Below are 18,873 nucleotides of genomic sequence, written 5' to 3'. Positions count from 1 at the left end.
AGATGCTATACAGTTTAGATGTTTGGTGGAGACAACTGAGATTTCTATACTTTACATGTTTGCTGGGGATAAACATCTAAGCATCACAATCTTGGTCATATGAATGATCTTTTCAGCACTCACAACTCAACCAATGGACCGAAGGAGAAAGAGGGGAAGAGATTCTTCACTGGACACAATCAGTACACAAGATTAAGTCTTGAATGGGCTGGGGATAGAAATATCCTTCTCCTTGGCAATAAGAGCAGCAGGCTGACCTGTGAGTCCTGAAGGAGGAGAAAGTCAGAGTCCATATGGCTGGGCTGTCCCAGAAATTATTAGTTGTTTTCTCTTTATTCTTAAATACACAAGAAAACTCAAGAGTAAAAAATAAATTGGCTTCTAGGAGTTTGCAGTTGATAGGTTAATAGAGTTGTTTTAGTATATTTTTGAAGAAATCACTAATTAAATGTTATGATTTTTTTTTTAATTGGCAGACAAATCTACTTCATTTTACTACTTAAAAGATATTTCGTTGGCTGGGTGCAGAGGCTCACACCTGTAATCCTGGCACTTTGGGAGGCTGAGGCAGGCGGATCATTTAGGGCCAGGGGTTCAAGACCAGCCTGGCCAACATGGTGAAACCCTGTCTTTACTAGAAATACAAAAGTTAGCCGGGCATAGTGGTGTGCACTGATAGTCCCAGCTACTCCAGAGGCTAAGGCACGAGAATCACCTGAACCCAGGAGGTGGAGGTTGCAGTTAGCTGAAATTGTGCCACTGCACTCCAGTCTGGGTGACAAAGCAAGACTCTGTCTCAAAAAAAAAAAAAAAAAAAAAGGAATGTATTTCATCTACTTTTCCACTGAACTTAAGGCAGTCAGTTCAATTCATTTACACTACACCCCCTGTTGCTCTGTAAAGCAATAGACAGCAACCATTTGGCATTCAAAATGCATCTCGGAATCCTAGTCATCTCACTCTCCCTGCTCCATTGATTTGATGTCCTCTTCTTTACTTTCTATGTTCATATCTATCCCCCACTTCCTTTAAAGGACCCTTCCAGAAAAGCCATTATATTGATTCTCCCTAAAGTTTTCACCTTGCACAATTGGTGTGGTCAGAATAGTTCATCCCTCCAGATTTATATTTCTCTCCAAACAGTTGTATAAAAGGGTGTAATCCAAATAGTGTTATTGAGAAGACAGAGTTAGTATTTTAAAAATATCTTAAAACAGCCTGGCATGGTGGCTGATGCCTGTAATCCCAGCACTTTGGAACACTGAGGCAGGATGATCGCTTGAGCCCAGGAGCACCAGACCAGCCTGGGCACATGTTGAAACCCTGTCTCTACGAAAAATTTGAAAAATTAGCCAAGCATGGTCGTGCACGCTTGTGGTCCCAGTTACTCAAGAGACTGAGGTAAAAGGACTGCTTGAGCCCAGAAGGTCAGGTTGCAGTGAACCGTGATCGCACCACTGTACTGCAGCCTAGGTGACACAGTAAGACCCTGTCTCAAAAAAGAAAATCTTAAAACAGTGGATGGTTCCTATTAGGCATGCAATAAATTTTGGTGTTATTTTTAATATTAGTATTATTATTAATATCATCATCCAGATTAAAATAGAAACTTTTGGGATCATCCAATTCTATTTCTATTAATTCCAGGTTCCTCAAGCCTATCTTATCGTTGCCTGGGTGGATTTATTAACTAGGTAGAGTCTTCAGACAAGCTTAATGTCTAACACTCTGCCAGAGAGCATTGTTGGTGTTCTAGCAACTGCAGCCTGGTTGTCAATCTTTTGGGAGTTGGTTGGTGTGACTTCTGCCTTCTCTCCAGAGCTGATCACATGTGGATTAAGTGAAAGAAAGTCAAGTAGCTGATCTTCGAAAACTCTCTAGTCCCCAATTTTTGCTGCATTGAAGTTTGCTAACTTACACTTTGCAGTTAGTAAGGGGAAAGTCACTCCCCTTATTTCAATTTCATGACAATCAGAATTGCTTCTGTTTTCTTTCTCCCTACAAACAACTGTCAAGTAGTACTTTCTACAAAAGTTTAAATGAGAAACAAGAAAAACACGAATTTTGGAAATTATAGAGAAAAGCAGTGTAGCTCTCTTGCCTTTCTTTTACTTTCCTTTGTTTGTGTTACTTCATCATGAATTAGAATATAATGTGGTAGCAGCAAGACAAACTGCCCAGTAAACCACTATGTTAAAAAGATGTTCTAAAAATTCATTTGTTGTTGAGCTTTAAATTTAAAATGAAGAATCACAAATCAGTAAAGGAAAGATGGCTATGAGTATTTAATGTGATAGCATGGGGCTCACTGCCCTGCACCGTCAAAGTTTCATGTAGACAGAGATGTAAGAAACTTCAACAGATCACACTGAACTATTGAACAACTGAGGGTCACCAGTTTCTGTAATATGAGCCTCTAAAGAGAGGCAGCAGCATCTTTGACTCTCCTGTGCATAGCTCATAAATTTTAAGCATAAAAACTGTTAATAGTTTAAAAGAATTAAAGATAACAAAAGAGTTAAAGAAAGAATAAAAGCTGTACTTGGTGAAATAAAAATTATTTAACTACTGAAGATAAAATGATTACAATTGGATAATTCCTTTACCTACTTAGACAAAACAAACCTTTGTTATCAGCGTTCTAGGGCTGTTGAGACTTTGATACCTAGGGCACGGGTCAGAAGAAGAGGAGGTCACCACTGACAGCATATACTCCTTCACCCAAATATTCTAGGAGCAAGGACAAAGGTCACAAAGGATTTATTGTTTTGGCAACAAAGAAGCAAGAACCTCCTTGGAAAAGGAGTTCTAAAGTCATCAGGATGTGGTGAGCCTGCATTTAGGGAGTGACTTGATGTGATAAATACCTTGTGAGTCATCAGTGCTGAGGAAATAACATTATTTTAAGATTAAAATTTCCACACCCATATGCACCTTAAAAAAGGAAAAAAAAACAAACCAACAGAATTTCTTTTAGGGGTATTGGCACAGCCTGAGGAGTGCTATATTTCTCCAGTAAGAAAATAATGCAAAAAAGGCAATGTTCATTGATCTAAGCTTGAGCCCTCAGGGAAGCATAACCACATGAACCTGAATGAATATATTCTAGAAGGAGGGAAGCACCAGAGAAGTTCTTTCACTAATAACCATCAACGTCTTCTGTGAATCAAATTTCAAACAAAGATAGTCCTAAAAAGTTTAATTTCCAGAGATAGGTAATTTCCTAACTGAATACAGAAACCCATAGGGCCCAGGGATCCTGATTTCCTATGCAAAATGGAGGGTAAAACTGGAGGCTAGGATCTGGGCTAAAAGTATATACTTCTAACAGTAGCACAAAGATGTTTCTCATCTGATCGATCAATATTCATTTGGATTGATATATCTTAAGTTTACTGGGAATATTGAACATCCATTGCAAAAATCAAGAGTGTAGAGTGATGACCTCCTTTTAGGTCATATAGAACAAGGTTTTTCAACCCCCATCCATGGACCGGGGTACTGGTCCTGGCCTGGTAGGAACAGGGCCGCACAGCAGGAGGCAAGCAGGCCAACCAACAAGCATTAACGCCTGAGCTCTGCCTCCTGTCAGATCAGCAGTGGCACTGGATTCTCAAAAGAGCAGGAACCCTATTGTGAAGTGCAGATGCGAAGGATCTAGGTTGTGGTCTCCTAATGAGAATCTAATGCCTCTGAAAACATTCCCTCCCTGACCCCATTTTTCGTGGAAAAATTATCTTCCACCAAACTGGTGGCCAAAAGTTGTGGATGCTGATATAGAAGACATGTAAATGAAAACAATAAATGGAATTAAAAATTTAGAGAAATGCTCAGAAAAATGAAAACTATTTGTGCTCCATTAAAGCCATGCATAGATAGAATGTCTTCATAGAACCTAGGATCCAAGGTTCTATGAAGACCTCAGCTCAACCAGGCCAAAAGCATCCTGATTTCTCAATGGCCCTCCTCTTCCCTCTACTGGCAGCCCTAGAGGTGTGCAGCTGTGGCTCTTCTGGATCTCTAGGATATAACCTGCCTCAGAACCATGGCCTGCTAGGCAGGAACACCTTGGTGCTTCTGGGCCAAATGAGGAGAATCTCTCGCTTCTTGTGTCTAAAGGACAGAAGTGACTTCAGATTCCCCCAGGAGAAGGTGGAAGTCAGCCAGTTGCAGAAGGCCCAGGCTATGTCTTTCCTCTATGATGTGTTACAGCAGGTCTTCAACTTCTCACACAAAGCGCTCCTCTGCTGCATGGAACATGACCTTCCTGGACCAACTCCACACTTTACGTCATCAGCAGCTGGAACACCTGGAGGCCTGCTTGGTGCAGGAGATGGGAGAAGGAGAAGCTGGGGGCAGTGGGTGATTGAGGGCTCTACACTGGCCTTGAGGAGGTATTTCCGGGAATCCATCTCTACCTGAAAGAGAAGAAATAAAGATTGTGCCTGGGAAGTTGTCAGAGTGGAAATCATGAGATCCTTTTCATCCACAAGTTTGCAAGAAAGATTGAGAAGTAAGGATGAAGACCTGGGCTCATCATGAAATGATTCTCATTGACTAATCTGCCATATCACACTTGTACATGTGACTTTGGATATTCAAAAAGCTCATTTCTGTTTCATCAGAAATTATTGAATTAGTTTTAGCAAATACTTTATTAATATCATAAAGCAAGTGTATGTCAAAAACATTCAGCTCCTGGGGCATCCGTAACTCAGAGATAACTGCCCTGATGCTGTTTATTTATCTTCCTTCTTTTTTTTCATGCCTTGTATTTATGATATTTATATATTTTATATTTTCATCTTCACATCGTATTAAAATTTATAAAACATTCACTTTTTCATATTAAGTTTGCATTTTGTTTTATTAAATTCATATCAAAGAAAACTCTGTAAATGTTTCTATTCTAAAAACAATGTCTACTTTCTCTTTTTGTAAACCAAATTGAAAATATGGTAAAATGTATTAACTCATTCATTTCATTCCTATTATATGTATAAATTGAGTAAATGGCAAACTGTGGGGTTTTCTTAAAGAAATACAGGTGAATAAAGCAAACACAGTTTCTCTCAGTCTAAGAGGGAAAGAGACGTAAAAACAGGACAAATATTTATATTATTTCAATTATGTTAAATGCTACAAAGAGAAGTAAAGAAAAGTGATGTTCTCACATCAGAAGCTTTAGGTATAAATGGTGCTTGGACGGGAAAAATATTAGATATCCTTCCTAAGGTGCATGGGAGATATGTAAGTACACGTCTTATTGGCAGGTGGGAATTATGTGTCTAGAATGCCATGGGGGAAGGTGTTAATTTGGGGTTCTTTATTTTATGTCTGATTATCGGGGTACGGGAATGGATGTAGTCACATAAATAGAGGGGACAATGTGATGAGGACATAAACTTTATCCTGCAGACCCTCAGCAGTTAAAGGAAGGGCTGAAGAGTAGAGTCTGCAAAACGCCCTGAGGCTGATAGCCAGTGCAGTTAGAAGACGAAATAGGGAAGAATCAGGGAAAGACTAATCAGGAAAGGATGGTGGTACTTTCAGGGAAGGAAGACCAAACTATCCTAGTGAATCTGAAAACAGAAGTCACTGGTGACCTTGACCAATGATGGAATATATGGTTTAGTAGAATTAATGGAACAGAATTAATGGAACATTCCTTCTGAAACTATTCCAATCAATAGAAAAAGAGGGAATCCCCCCTAACTCATTTTATGAGGCCAGCATCATCCTGATACTAAAGCCTGGCAGAGACACAACAAGAAGAGAATTTTAGACCAATATCCCTGATGAACATCGATGCAAAAATCCTCAATAAAATACTGGCAAACTGAATCCAGCAGCACATCAAAAAGCTTATCCACCAAGATCAAGTTGGCTTCACCCCTGGGATGCAAGGCTGGTTCAACATATGCAAATCAATAAATGTAATCCATCACATAAACAGAACCAAAGACAAAACCACATGATTATCTCAATAAATGCAGAAAAGGCCTTCGACAAAATTCAACAGGCTTTCATGCGAAAAACTCTCAATAAACTAGCTATTGATGGAACGTATCTCAAAATAATAAGAGCTATTTATGACAAACCCACAGCCAATATCTTACTGAATGGGCAAAAACTGGAAGCATTCCCTGTGAAAATTGGCACAAGACAGGGATGCCCTCTCTCACCACTCCTATCAACACAGTATTGGAAGTTCTGGCCAGGGAAATCAGGCAAAAGAAAGAAATAAAGGGTATTCAATAAGGAAAAGAGGAAGTCGAATTGTCCCTGTTTGCAGATGACATGACTGTATATTTAGAAAACCCTATTGTCTCAGCCCAAAATCTCCTTAAGCTGATAAGCAACTTCAGCAAAGTCTCAGGATACAAAATCAATGTGCAAAAATCACAAGCATTCTTATACACCAATAACAGACAAACAGAGAGCCAAATCATGAGTGAACTCCCATTCACAGTTGCTACAAAGAGAGTAAAATACATAGGAATCCAACTTACAAGGGATGTGAAGGACCTCTTCAAGGAGAACTACAAACCACTGCTCAATGAAATAAAAGAGGACACAAACAAATAGAAGAACATTCCATGCTTGTGGGTAGGAAGAATCAATATCGTGAAAATGGCCATACTGCCCAAGGTAATTTATAGATTCAATGCCATCCCCATCAAGCTACCGATGACTTTCTTCACAGAATTGGAAAAAACTACTTTAAAGTTCATATGGAACCAAAAAAGAGCCTGCATTGCCAAGACAATCCTAAGCCAAAAGAACAAAGCTGGAGTCATCACGCTACCTGACTTCAAACTATACTACAAAGATACAGTAACCAAAACAACACGGTACTGGTACCAAAACACAGATATAGACCAATGGAACAGAACAGAGGCCTCAGAAATAACACCACACATCTACAACCATCTGATCTTTGACAAACCTGACAAAAGCAAGAAATGGGGAAAGGATTCCTTATTTAATAAATGGTTCTGGGAAAACTGGCTAGCCCTATGTAGAAAGCTGAAACTGGATCCCTTCCTTACACCTTATACAAAAATTAATTCAAGATGGATTAAAGACTTAAATGTTAGACCTAAAACCATAAAAACCCTAGAAGAAAACCTAGGCAATACCATTCAGGACATAGGCATGGGCAAAAACTTCATGACTAAAACACCAAAAGCAATGGCAACAAAAGCCAAAATAGACAAGCGGGATCTAATTAAACTAAAGAGCTTCTGCACAGCAAAAGAAACTACCATCAGAGTGAACAGGCAACCTACAGAATGGGAGAAAATTTTTGCAATATACCCATCTGACAAAGGGCTAATATCCAGAATCTATGAAGAACTTAAACAAATTTGCAAGAAAAAATCAAACAAACCTATCAAAAAGTGGGCAAAGGATATGAACAGACACTTTTCAAAAGAAGGCATTTATGCAGCCAACAGACACATGAAAAAATGCTCATCATCACTGGTCATGAGAGAAATGCAAATCAAAACCACAATGAGATACCATCTCACACCAGTTAGAATGGCGATCATTAAAAAGTCAGGAAACAACAGGTGCTGGAGAGGATGTGGAGAAATAGGAATGCTTTTACACTGTTGGTGGGAATTTAAACTAGTTCAACCATTGTGGAAGACAGTGTGGCAATTCCTCAAGAATCTAGAACTAGAAATACCATTTGACCCAGTGATCCCATTACTGGGTATATACCCAAAGGATTATAAATCATGCTCCTATAAAGACACATGCACATGTATGTTTATTGCGGCACTATTCACAATAGCAAAGACTTGGAATCAACCCAAATGTCCATCAATGATAGACTGCATTAAGAAAATGTGGCACATATATACCATGGAATACTATGCAGCCATAAAAAACAATGAGTTCATGTCCTTTGTAGCGACATGGATGAAGCTGGAAATCATCACTCTAAGCAAACTGTCACAAGGACAGAAAACCAAACACCGCATGTTCTCACTCATAGGTGGAAATTGACCAGTGAGAACACTTGGACACAGGGTGGGGTACATTACACACCAGGGCCTGTTGTGGTGTGGGGGAATGGGGGAGGGATGGCATTAGGAGAAATACCTAATGTAAATGACGAGTTAATGGGTGCAGCAAACCAACATGGCACATGTATACATATGTAACAAACCTGCACGTTGTGCACATGTACCCTAGAACTTAAATTATAATAAAATAAATAAATTTTTAAAATGCCTCTGTGATTTTGATAGGGATTGCCTTAGATCTGTAGATCACTTTGGAGAACATGAAGATCTTAACAATGTTAAGTCTTCCAATACATGATGGATATAAATAAATGTCTTACCATTTATTTTTGTCATCTTTAATTTTTTCAGCAGTATTTGATAGTTTCCAGTGGATATGTCTTTCACCTCCTCGGTTAATTTTATTCCTGAATATTTTATGCTTTTTGATGCCATTGTAAATGAGAGTATTTTCTTAATTTCCTATTAGGATTATTCATTGTTAGTATATAGAAATACGACTGATTTTTGTTTGTTGATTTTGTATCCTGAAACTTTGCTCTATTCATTTATAAGTTATCACTGTGTGTGTGTGTGTGTGTGTGTGTGTGTGTGTGACCTTTAGAATTTTTTACATATAAGACTATGTCGTCTGCCAACAGAAATCATTTTATTTCCTCCTTTATAATTTGGATGCTTATTATTTGTTTTTGTTGCCTAATGACTCTGGCTAGGACTTCAAATACTATGGATAAGTAGAAGTGATGAGAATGGCATCCTTGCCTTTTTCCTGAGCTTAGAGGAAAATATTTTAGGTTTTTACTATTGTGTATGATGTTAATGGAAGGATTTTCATATAATAGCCCTTATCATGTTGAGGTAATTTCCTTCTATTCCTAGTTTATTGATCCTTTTTTTAAATCATGAAAGGACACTGAATTTTGTCAAATGGTTTTTCACCATCAATTGAGGTGATCATGGTTTTCCCCCCTTCATTCTGTTTATTTAGTTTCTTACATTGATTTCTATATGTTGAACCATGTAGCCATGGTGTATAATCCTTTTAATATGCTGTTGAATTTTGTTTGCAAGTATTTTGCTGAGGGTTTTTGCCTCCATATAGACTCATAAAATTAGTTTGGAAGTGTTCTCTCCTCTATAATCTTATGGAAGAATTTGAGAAGGATCATGCTAATTCTTTTTTGGATGTTTGGTAAAATTCTCCAGTGAAGCCATTTGGTCCTGGGCTTTTCTTTTTTCAGAGGCTTTAATTATTGATTCAATCTCCTTATAGTTCTATTGTGATTTTTTATTTCTTTGTGATTCAGTCTTGGTAAGTGGTGTTTCTAGGAATTCGTCCATTTTTTCTAGGTTATAAAATTTGTTGGAGTATATGTGTTCATAGTTGTCTCTTATGATCTTTTTTTATTTCTGTGGCATCAGTTGTAGTGTGTCCTCTTGTATTTCTTATTTTTGTTTTATGAGTCTTCTCTCTCTCTTTTTAAAATAATCCTAGTAAGGGTCTGTCAATTTGTTGAACTTTTTTTAAAAAAACCGACTCTTAGTTTCAGTGATTTTTAAAAATTGCTCTTCTATTCTCTATTTTATTTATCTTTGCTCCAGTTTTATTATTTCCTTTCTTCTGCTAGATTTGGGTTTTGTTTGTACTTTTCTTTAGTTACTTAAGGTGCAAAGTTCTATTGTTGACTTGAACTCTTTCTTCTTTTTTTAGTGTCAGCTTTTACAGCTGTAAATTTCCCACTTAGCACTGTTTTCACTGTATTGCATGGGTTTTGGTATATTTTCTTTTAATTTTCATTTATTAAAGATTTTCTAATTTCTATTGTGTTCCTTCTTAAATTCTAGTCTCATTTAGACACACATTGTTTTCTTTTTGTTTTCATGCATTGGGATATGAAATCAGACCACTTTTATTTTCTGGGAAAATGAAATGAGAAAGAAAGACACCGGGTGTTGCCCAACACTATCTAGAAACAATGTACATTTCATTTGTTTTCATCATATTTACATTCCTTTATTGACATAAGCTGAAAATGAAAATGAAAAAAGTCCAGGAATGGCAAAACAAATTTGCACAGTACAATATCACATGAAAAGGGAATATACATATGACCCCAACTTGTTTCCTAGTTCACTTGGTCCAACAATCTGAGTGAACAAGGGAAAAACATTTCATTCCCAGTGTTTGACAGACTAAGAAAAATAGCTTTGGCAGAATTATCCTGCATTCAAAAGATATGATGATTAGGTTGAACTCTAAAATCCAATAAAAATGTGTTGACTGTATTAACTAATAAAAGTTCTTAATTTTGCAAAATATATTTTTAGAAAGAAAGCTCATTTACTATGGAAACTCTGGTCTCAATTTCAAAACTTTGAGCATTTTAATTGTTTAACAATATAAAGAGTTAAATCATTAAAACTAATGAATACTAAAATTTACTTGGTTTATTTAAAAAACGGCTCCCTTCTGGTCTCTACCCTCATATAGACATGTTGATTTTATCATGGTATCATCTAAATGTCATCAAATGACATGAAACCTAGGTTTCTGAGTGATGGAAAATGAATTTACAGCTCACACAGACACTCTGGGAAGTCGGCCTCAGTTGACAAAGGCAAGAAAGGTGGAAAAATGATGATTTTGAGACACAGAACTACTACCTTCAAAAAGTAGTGTGTCTAATTACTGTGAGCTGTGTGAATCAGGGATAGTTAGTTTAGACATGTGGCTCTATACATGACAGCAGGCTGGTTAATTTCTATTATAAAAAAGTAGAGGGCAAACTAGAGATGAAGTCATAATATAGTTTAACGTAGTACTATGCAAAAGCTGAAAATTATGTTGCTCTTGCATTTGAATTCCCAGCCATATATTTCTTAAAGGAACTAGATATCTAGCACATTTGGCAATTAACTCTATAAGGATTATCGACACTCAGTAAGAGAAGAGTGGAAATATTAGCCATTGTCTATTATAATCCTAGCAAATATGGCCTTAATGAAGGAAAATAATGTGGTCACTCATGAACACCTTTTAGTATGAGGAGGAAATCTGAGAAATTGCTTTAGTAAAAATTATTTATTGAGTACATTAGACTTGGTGCTGAGGATAATGCTGTCAATATGACAGAGTCCAGTTACTAAAGAGCTGATTTGCCAAAGGTGGTCCCATAAATACCATACAAAGAGAAAGAATCTAGAGGACTGAGGCAGCTTAACTTCCTATGCAAAAATAAAAAAGTAAAACCAAGGCTCAGGATTGGAGCTATAAATTAATACTTCACACATGATACAGTTTGGATGTGTTCCCATCCAAATCCCATGTTGAATTGTAATCCCCAGTGTTGGATGTGGGACCTAGTGGGAGGTGATTGGATTATTGGGGCTGATTTCATATTAATAGTTTAGCACCATCCTCTCAGTGCTGTCCTCACAATAATGAGTGACTTCTCACGAGATTTAGTCATTTAAAAGTGTGCAGCACCTCCCCACTCACTCACTCTCCTGCTCTGGCCATGTGATGTGCCTGCTCCCGCTTCCCTTTTGGCCATAATCGTAAGTTTCCTGAGGCCTCCCCAGAAGCTGAGCAGATGCCATCATGCTTCCTGTACAGCCTGCAGAATCATGAGCCAATTAAATCTTATTTCTTTATAAATTATCCAGTTGTGGGTATTTCTTCATAGTAGTGTGAAAACGTCCTCATACTACATGATAATATTCAGTATTTATCCAGTTATAAGTTTAGGACAAATATGTGTTTTTGTTTTTGTTTAATAGAGTCAACTTGGTCTGGAATCTGTATTAGTGTATTTTTACACTGCTGATAAAGATACCCGAGACTGGGTAATTTACAAAAGAAAGAGGTTTAATGGACTTACACTTCCAAGTGGCTGGGGAGGCCTCATGATCCTGGCAGAAGACAAGGAGGAGCAAGTCACATCTTACATGGATGGCAGCAGGCAGAGAGAGAGAGCTTGTGCAGGGAAACTCCTCCTTATAAAGCCATCAGATCTCATGAGACTTATCCACTATCATGAGAACAGCATGGGAAAGACCTGCCCCCATGATTCAGTTACCTCCTACTGGGTCCCTCTCACAACATGTGGGAATTCTGGATGAGATTTGAGTGGGGACACAGCCAAACTATATCAGAATCTATAAAACCCCCTTATAAAACTATGAGACTTATTCACTATCAAGAGAACAGCACAGGAAAGACCCACCCCCCATGATTCGATTACCTTCCACCAGTTCTCTCTCAAAACACATGGGAATTGTGGGAGCTACAATTCAAGATGAGATTTGGATGGAGACACAGCCAAACCATTTCACCTTATTTATCTTTTTTGATCTTTGTTGGCTTAAAGTCCATTTTGTCTGAAATTAAAATAGCAACCCCTGCTTTTTTCTGTTTTCTGTTTGCTTGGTAGATTTTTCTTCAGCCCTTATTTTGAGAATACAGATGGCATTCGAGATGGGTCTCTTGAAGAGACCCTACCATTGGGTCTTGCTTCTTTATCCAACTTGCCATAATCTGCCTTTTAAGTGGGGCATTTAGCCCATTTGCTTTCAAGGTTCATATTAATATATGTGGATTTCACCCTGTCATCATGCTATTAATTGATTAGAAAGCAGGCTTGTTTGTGCATTGCTTTATAGTGTCACTGGTCTGTGTGCTTAAGTGTGCTTTTGTAGTGGCTGGCGATGTTTTTTTCCTTTCCATATTTGGCATTCTTTTCAGGACCTCTTGTAAGGCAGGTCTGGTAGTAACAAATTCCCTTGGCATTTGCTTGTCTGAAAAGAATTTTATTTCTCTTTCACTTATGAAGCCTAGTTTGGCTGGATATGAAATTCTTGGTTGGAATTTTTTTTTCTTTAGAAATGCTACCTAAAGGTCCCTCATCTCTTCTCATTTGCAGAATTTCTGTGGAAAGGTCCACTGTTAGCCTTATGTGGTTCCCTTTGTAGATGACCTGCCCCTTCTCTCTAGCTGCCTTTCACATTTTTCTTTCATTTTGACCTTGGAGAATCTGATGATTATATATCTTGAGGATGGTGTGTAATATCTCGTGGGGGTTCTCTGTAATTCATGAATTTGAATGTTGGCCTCTCTAAGTGAGGTCAAGGAAGTTTTCATGGATGATATTCTGAAACATGTTTTCCAAGTTGATTGCTTTTTCCCTGTTTCTTTCAGGGATGCCAACGAGTTATAGATTTCATCTCTTGCCATAATCCCATATTTCTTGGAGGTTTTGTTTGTTCTTTTTTATTCATTTTTCTTTATCTTTGTCTGACTGAGTTATTTAGGAGAGGCAGTCTTTGAGCTCTGAGATTCTTTCCTCAGCTTGGAACTAGTGCAGTTGTTTGAAAGAAAAAAAGGAACTCTGGCATTTTTGCTGGTTCTTTCTTGTGCTGGTTCTTTCTCATTTGTGTGGGCTGATGTTCCTTCAATCTTTGAAGTTTCTGTCCTTTTGATGGATATTTTCTTTTTTTCTTTGATGCCCTTGGGGGTTTGATTATGGTATAAGTTGGGTTTAGTTGACAGGCTTCAATTTTAGTCTGCTCCTGGGTCTTGGAGGAGCCCCCCCTGATTACTGCCTACATGCCTGTGCTTCTTTTTTTGGGTGTTTTGATCCGCAGGACTCCCTTAGGCAGGGCCACCATTGGCAGACATGCTGTATCCATGCCAGGTCAGCCCTAATCTGCTGTCTGTGTGCTTTCTGGGGAAACACAGGGTTACACCTGTCCACAGAGTTCAGGTGGAAGTGGGGCCACTGGTTTGGAAGCTCTAGCAGGTGTGGGCCATCTGGCTATGAGAGGTGGGGGTTGGTGGGGCTACCCTCCCTGTCATGCAGGTGTTTCCGGGGCAACAGGAACCTGTGCCACTTTGCAAATTCAGGCAGAAATAGGACCACCAATCTAGAAGTTCTAGTGGACATGGCTTATCTGGGCTACCAGTGGCAAGGGTGGATGGGAATGCCCGCCCTGCTGTCTAGATGCTTCCTGGGAAAACAGGAGGCTGCACCCACTGTTTAAGTTCCCACAGAATTAGGAACACTGGGTCAGAAGCTCTGGCAGCTGTTGACAGCCTGAGTGCCAGTGGCCAGGGTGGGTGGGGTCACATGCTCTGTTCTCCTGGTGTTTTACTTGTTTTGCTTATAAAGGGAAATGTTCATTAAGATTCTACCTTTAGCTGGGTGTGGTGGCTCATGCCTGTAATCCCAGTACTTTGGGAGGCCAAGGCAGGAGGATCCCTTGAGCCTAGGAGTTTGAGATAAGCTTGGGCAACATGGCCAAATTCCTTTTCTACAAAAAATAGAAAAGGCATGGTGTACACCTGTAGTCCCAGCTACTTGAGAAGCTAAGATGGGAAGATCATCTGAGCCTGGGGAGGCTGAGGCTGCAGTGAGCTGTGATTGTGCCACTCCACTCCAGCCTGGGCAACACAGCAAGATCCTGTCTTAAAAAAAAAAGAAAAAGAAAAAAAAAAGATTCTACCTTGAAGCTGTTTTCCTGGAATGCATCTAAATGGGAGAGTCCAATTTGAACCAGTAGAGGGCAGAATAACATTTAGCATTCATCACTGGAATGTGTTTGCACATGAGGTGTATCAACAGTACGGAAACAAAATAACTCTAGATATTCATGTGTCTTAGTAAGTACATTTGGTTAATTAACATAAGGCCATGTTATGTTCATCATTAATGAACCCAGCCAAGACTTTTTTTTTAACCAACACTCAACTGCTTAAATGCCTTGCTCATCAAAGAGACACCAAAGAACAAAGCTAAGTTATAAAAAATAAGGATGGAAAAGCTTCCAAATATCCCTTAAAAAACAATTATATTGGAAGGTCTAATGGGGTCAGATTAGATAATAAATAACAATCTAGAACTAGTATTAGGCTAATATCACTGATTTTATGCTTACCTTTTAAAACTTTATTCTGTGTTATTTATTTATTCTAGATTCCCATAAATATATTTACCACTTAAATTGAAAGACCCATAGAAGACATTTTTAAAAATTATTTCCACACTAGTTTTTCCAGTTGATAAGGTGATCAGTAACATAGATTTTTGATCCAACTACTGGGAACAATTTAAAACAATCTATTCATCAATATTGAATAAGAAAAATAAACTATCATCTCAAATATTTTGATGAGATATTTGCAAAGAAATTATATTCAGTCATAATTTCTAAGGCTTCAAATTAATGAGAAACAGATATGTGCAAATGAGATCAGGCATGTTTCTTTTTAAACAAGTGAAATTATAAACAAAAATATTCTTCTAAAAAATTAGGTAAAAGGCAGCAATGTCTACTTTCCCCTGAAATATTTAATATTGTGGTGAAATAATAACAATGTAAAACATTATGAAACAAGCAAGAGGAATTAAAGTTATAACATGAAGACAATTTGGTCATGTAGGGTAAAAATAAGGCTCCTTTTGTTCCCTCTTAATGAACATCACATCATAAATCTAACCACTCTTGTATCCTCCTATTACCATAAATTGGTTTTTGAAGTTTCTGAACCTTCTATAAATGAAAACACATTTTAGTTTTTCTTTATATTTAGCTTTTTCACTCAATGTTATGTCTGTGAAATCATCCATACTGTTCATGTATGTTGAGCGTGTTGTTTTTTCAAGTTTTATGAGCCATTTGGATAGTCTCTTTTGTGAAATTCCTGTTTCAATCTTTGTTTTTGGTAAGCACTTTCTCCTTTTCTTATTGATATTGATTTCTCTTTTTATTTTAGTTATTTTTATATATATCCTAGATACAACTACTTTGTCGGGTAAATGTATTGTAAATAACATCTTTCAGATTGAAGCTGATCTTTTTATTCACTTAAAGTTATTAATCTTAATGAAGACTAAGTTATCAAATTTTATTTGATGGTTACTTCACTTTTGTCCTATTTAACGAAACACTGCTTACAGTAACCAAGTATATAAATATCATGTCATACAGATATGCTCTTATGTTTTCTTCTAGTATTTTTATATGTTTAGCTTTTGCATTTAGGTCTATGATGCATCTTTATTGTACATAGTGAGGTGGGAGTAACATGGATATTCAGTTGACATACAACATTTAAGAAAAACCTTCTAGGCTTATTGAATTGCAGTGACATATTAGTTACAAATCATGTGACCATAAATATGGCCTGTATTTTGGCTCTATGCTCTTCTACTGATCCACTTATTTTTTATCTTTGTCCCACACAGACTAGCTTAGTATTACTCTTCTGGATTTGTTCTTTTCTTTAAAAATTGTCTAGCCTAGGTCTTTTGTACTCCAGTGTAAATTTCAGAATTTTCTTGTTAATTTCCATAGAAAAATCTGTTACAATTTTATTGAGATTTTTTGAGAAATCAACATCTTAACAATATTGAAACCTCCGATCCATTAACATTGTATATCCTGTCTTCTTCAATCTGTGAGAAGCTTATTCTTTGCCCTTTGAATGTTGGTCATATAGTGGTCATTGGTCAGGACATAAAGAAGCGGGCTGATGCCTATCCTTGTTTTTCTATAGCCTCATCTCTATAGACAACATTCTGTCCACAAGTGAAGAACAAAGCCAGAAGCAAACAGGTGGAATCCTCAGGAGAGTCTTTTTGTAATAAGGAGAAAGATCTCATATTTGATTTTTACTTCTGACAGGCTCTCTGGTCCCATCCCACCTATTCCCCTACCCTACCATCTGTGAGACCAACAAGAGAGCTGGGCTACACCCAACTTCTGTCCCCTCATACTTGTGAGAATTCCAAACCCCGCAGACCCTGGTCTACTTGGGGGAACCTGATCACAGTCCCACCTCCTAACAGCATGAAGTTTCAAGCTATGCATACTACCTGACTCTTTCCCTTTAATCCCTGTAAAAAAAAAAAAAAAAAAAAAAAAAAGCAATAGCAGCAACAACAAAACCCAGTCTCTGGCAAAATCCAGATTCAGATCTAAAGAAAATATATTAAAAATTTTTTTAAAAACATTGTTCCAGTGCATGTGGGTAGTAAAATTTCAAACTTCATTGGTAGGCAAATGGCACCATTGGTCTAAACATCCAATCATTGGTCAAGGGTTGATAATCTCTCCTGGGTGACCACAAAACACCTCCATATGGAGCAGATCCCTGAGAGAAGTTTTCTAATTATAACAGGAATAACTTGTTTCACAATTCCTTTATACGATCTCCTAGAGCAGTGGTTTCCACTTTGGCTTCACTTTGGAATTATCTGAAAAGTTTTAAAAACACTGATGCTGAAGTGCCTGCTTATTTTAGAATTAAAAGGAATTCTTAACAATTAAAAACAATTTTTGACAAGGGAAATGAAAAATTAGAAAATCACCAAAATTATTTTTGAGACTAGTATAAAACTGATTATAGAAGAGGGTTGAATTAGAACAAAACAAAAAAAAAAAGTTACTACAGATAGAAAATTATCTACGTATAGCTACAAGTAAAATATCAGAAAAATAATCCAGAGACAGGTTAATATTAAATCTTAATTGAGTATTGTTTTTCTAGAAATTCAAGAATTCTAAAAAAAATCTGTTACTATAACTCAGTGGATTAAGACACATGCTCAAAATAAAGAGCTATATGAAGTTCCTACCTGGAAACTCTTAATGGTGCAAAAACATTAATTGCACTCAGACTGGAGATGTGATGTGAGAGAAAATGAGGAGTCAAGAATCACTATGTGAGAACCTATAAATGTGAACTGCAACTAACAGAACTGGAAAAGAATAACAGAAATCATTTTCCCCCAGGAGATTGGTTTTGAATAACCTTACTTTGAGTTTAGGTCTAAAATGAAGGTTTCAAATGGAGAGCACTTGGATATATAATTTTTTAACATGGGAATGACTTCCAGGCTAAACATATGCATTTGGATAAAATCAGCATGGGGGAAAGTTTAGGAAAGAGACCTATGCTAGGAGATGGGCTGTACCTTTTGCTCCACCTAGGGCATAGATCAGCACAAGATGATGCCTCTGCTTTCCTGGACTCATTCTTCCTCCCCCTATGTCCTTTCCTGGACCCATTCTTCCTGCCTCCTTTTCATTGTGAAAAACTCTATTGACTTTAAATTCTTTCCAGTTATTTTCTTTTCAATGCCATACATCAACATGGCCAAGAATCAATCAGGAAAGCTCACTATATTCCTTAGAGAAAGCTCCTGTAATCAGAAAGCCTGTGAATACAACTTTATTGATCATTTCTGTTCCTATTGCTCATTAATAAATTTTGTCCCTTTTGTCTTTTCATTGTACATATATTCGTACAATACTTGCGTATAAGTTAATAAATGAAAGGAATGAATAAAAATTTTTCAAAAGTTACGATTCAGTCATGTTTTATTCAATTATGTGTATTATATTGTTTTAGTCAATAATTTCATTATAATAAATAATTTCATTTATACAAATTATTTATGTTAGGCAACGATGAACTTTTACAAAATTGTAACTTGCGTTAATTTAGAAAGCAGATTATATGCCTACTGAGCTTGTACCTCTAAGGGTAGAGGTTGAAAAACGATATTAGTAGTAGGTGTGAAAAATTGTTGACTGCATTTGGCAAGTAACTTTAGAAAGATATGAGTTCAAGAAAGTATTTTTCAGTATGCAAGCAGAGAGCTAAAAGAGAATCAAGGGAATTCAGAATCCTACGAGTAGGATATAAAAACTGCTGTGTTTCCCATTCATGGCAATTCTGAATGCATGTCTTTGTTGTGATCATTCTACATTCAGACTACACAGAGTCATATCCAGCTATTATGAAGAGGACTCCATATGACCCAAAGACTCT

General features: G+C 37.2%; 1 protein-coding gene and 1 pseudogene across 1 annotated transcript in view; one reads left to right on the top strand and one right to left on the bottom strand.

The window, feature by feature from the left end:
- Positions 1–2,744: 2,744 nt before the first annotated feature.
- The window catches only part of IFNE (interferon epsilon), a 58,094-nt gene continuing 41,965 nt past the window's right edge, over positions 2,745–18,873 (bottom strand). The window contains exon 5 of the mRNA XM_055092086.2: positions 2,745–4,418. The gene's annotated coding sequence lies outside the window, so the exon portion shown is untranslated. The remainder of the gene's footprint in view (positions 4,419–18,873) is intronic.
- Positions 3,958–4,542, top strand: LOC129393100 (interferon omega-1-like; annotated as a pseudogene).

The sequence above is a fragment of the Pan paniscus genome, chromosome 11 (genome assembly GCF_029289425.2).
Source record: "Pan paniscus chromosome 11, NHGRI_mPanPan1-v2.0_pri, whole genome shotgun sequence".
NCBI classification, from domain to species: Eukaryota; Metazoa; Chordata; class Mammalia; order Primates; family Hominidae; genus Pan; species Pan paniscus.
This window is presented reverse-complemented; position numbering and strand designations above follow the sequence as displayed.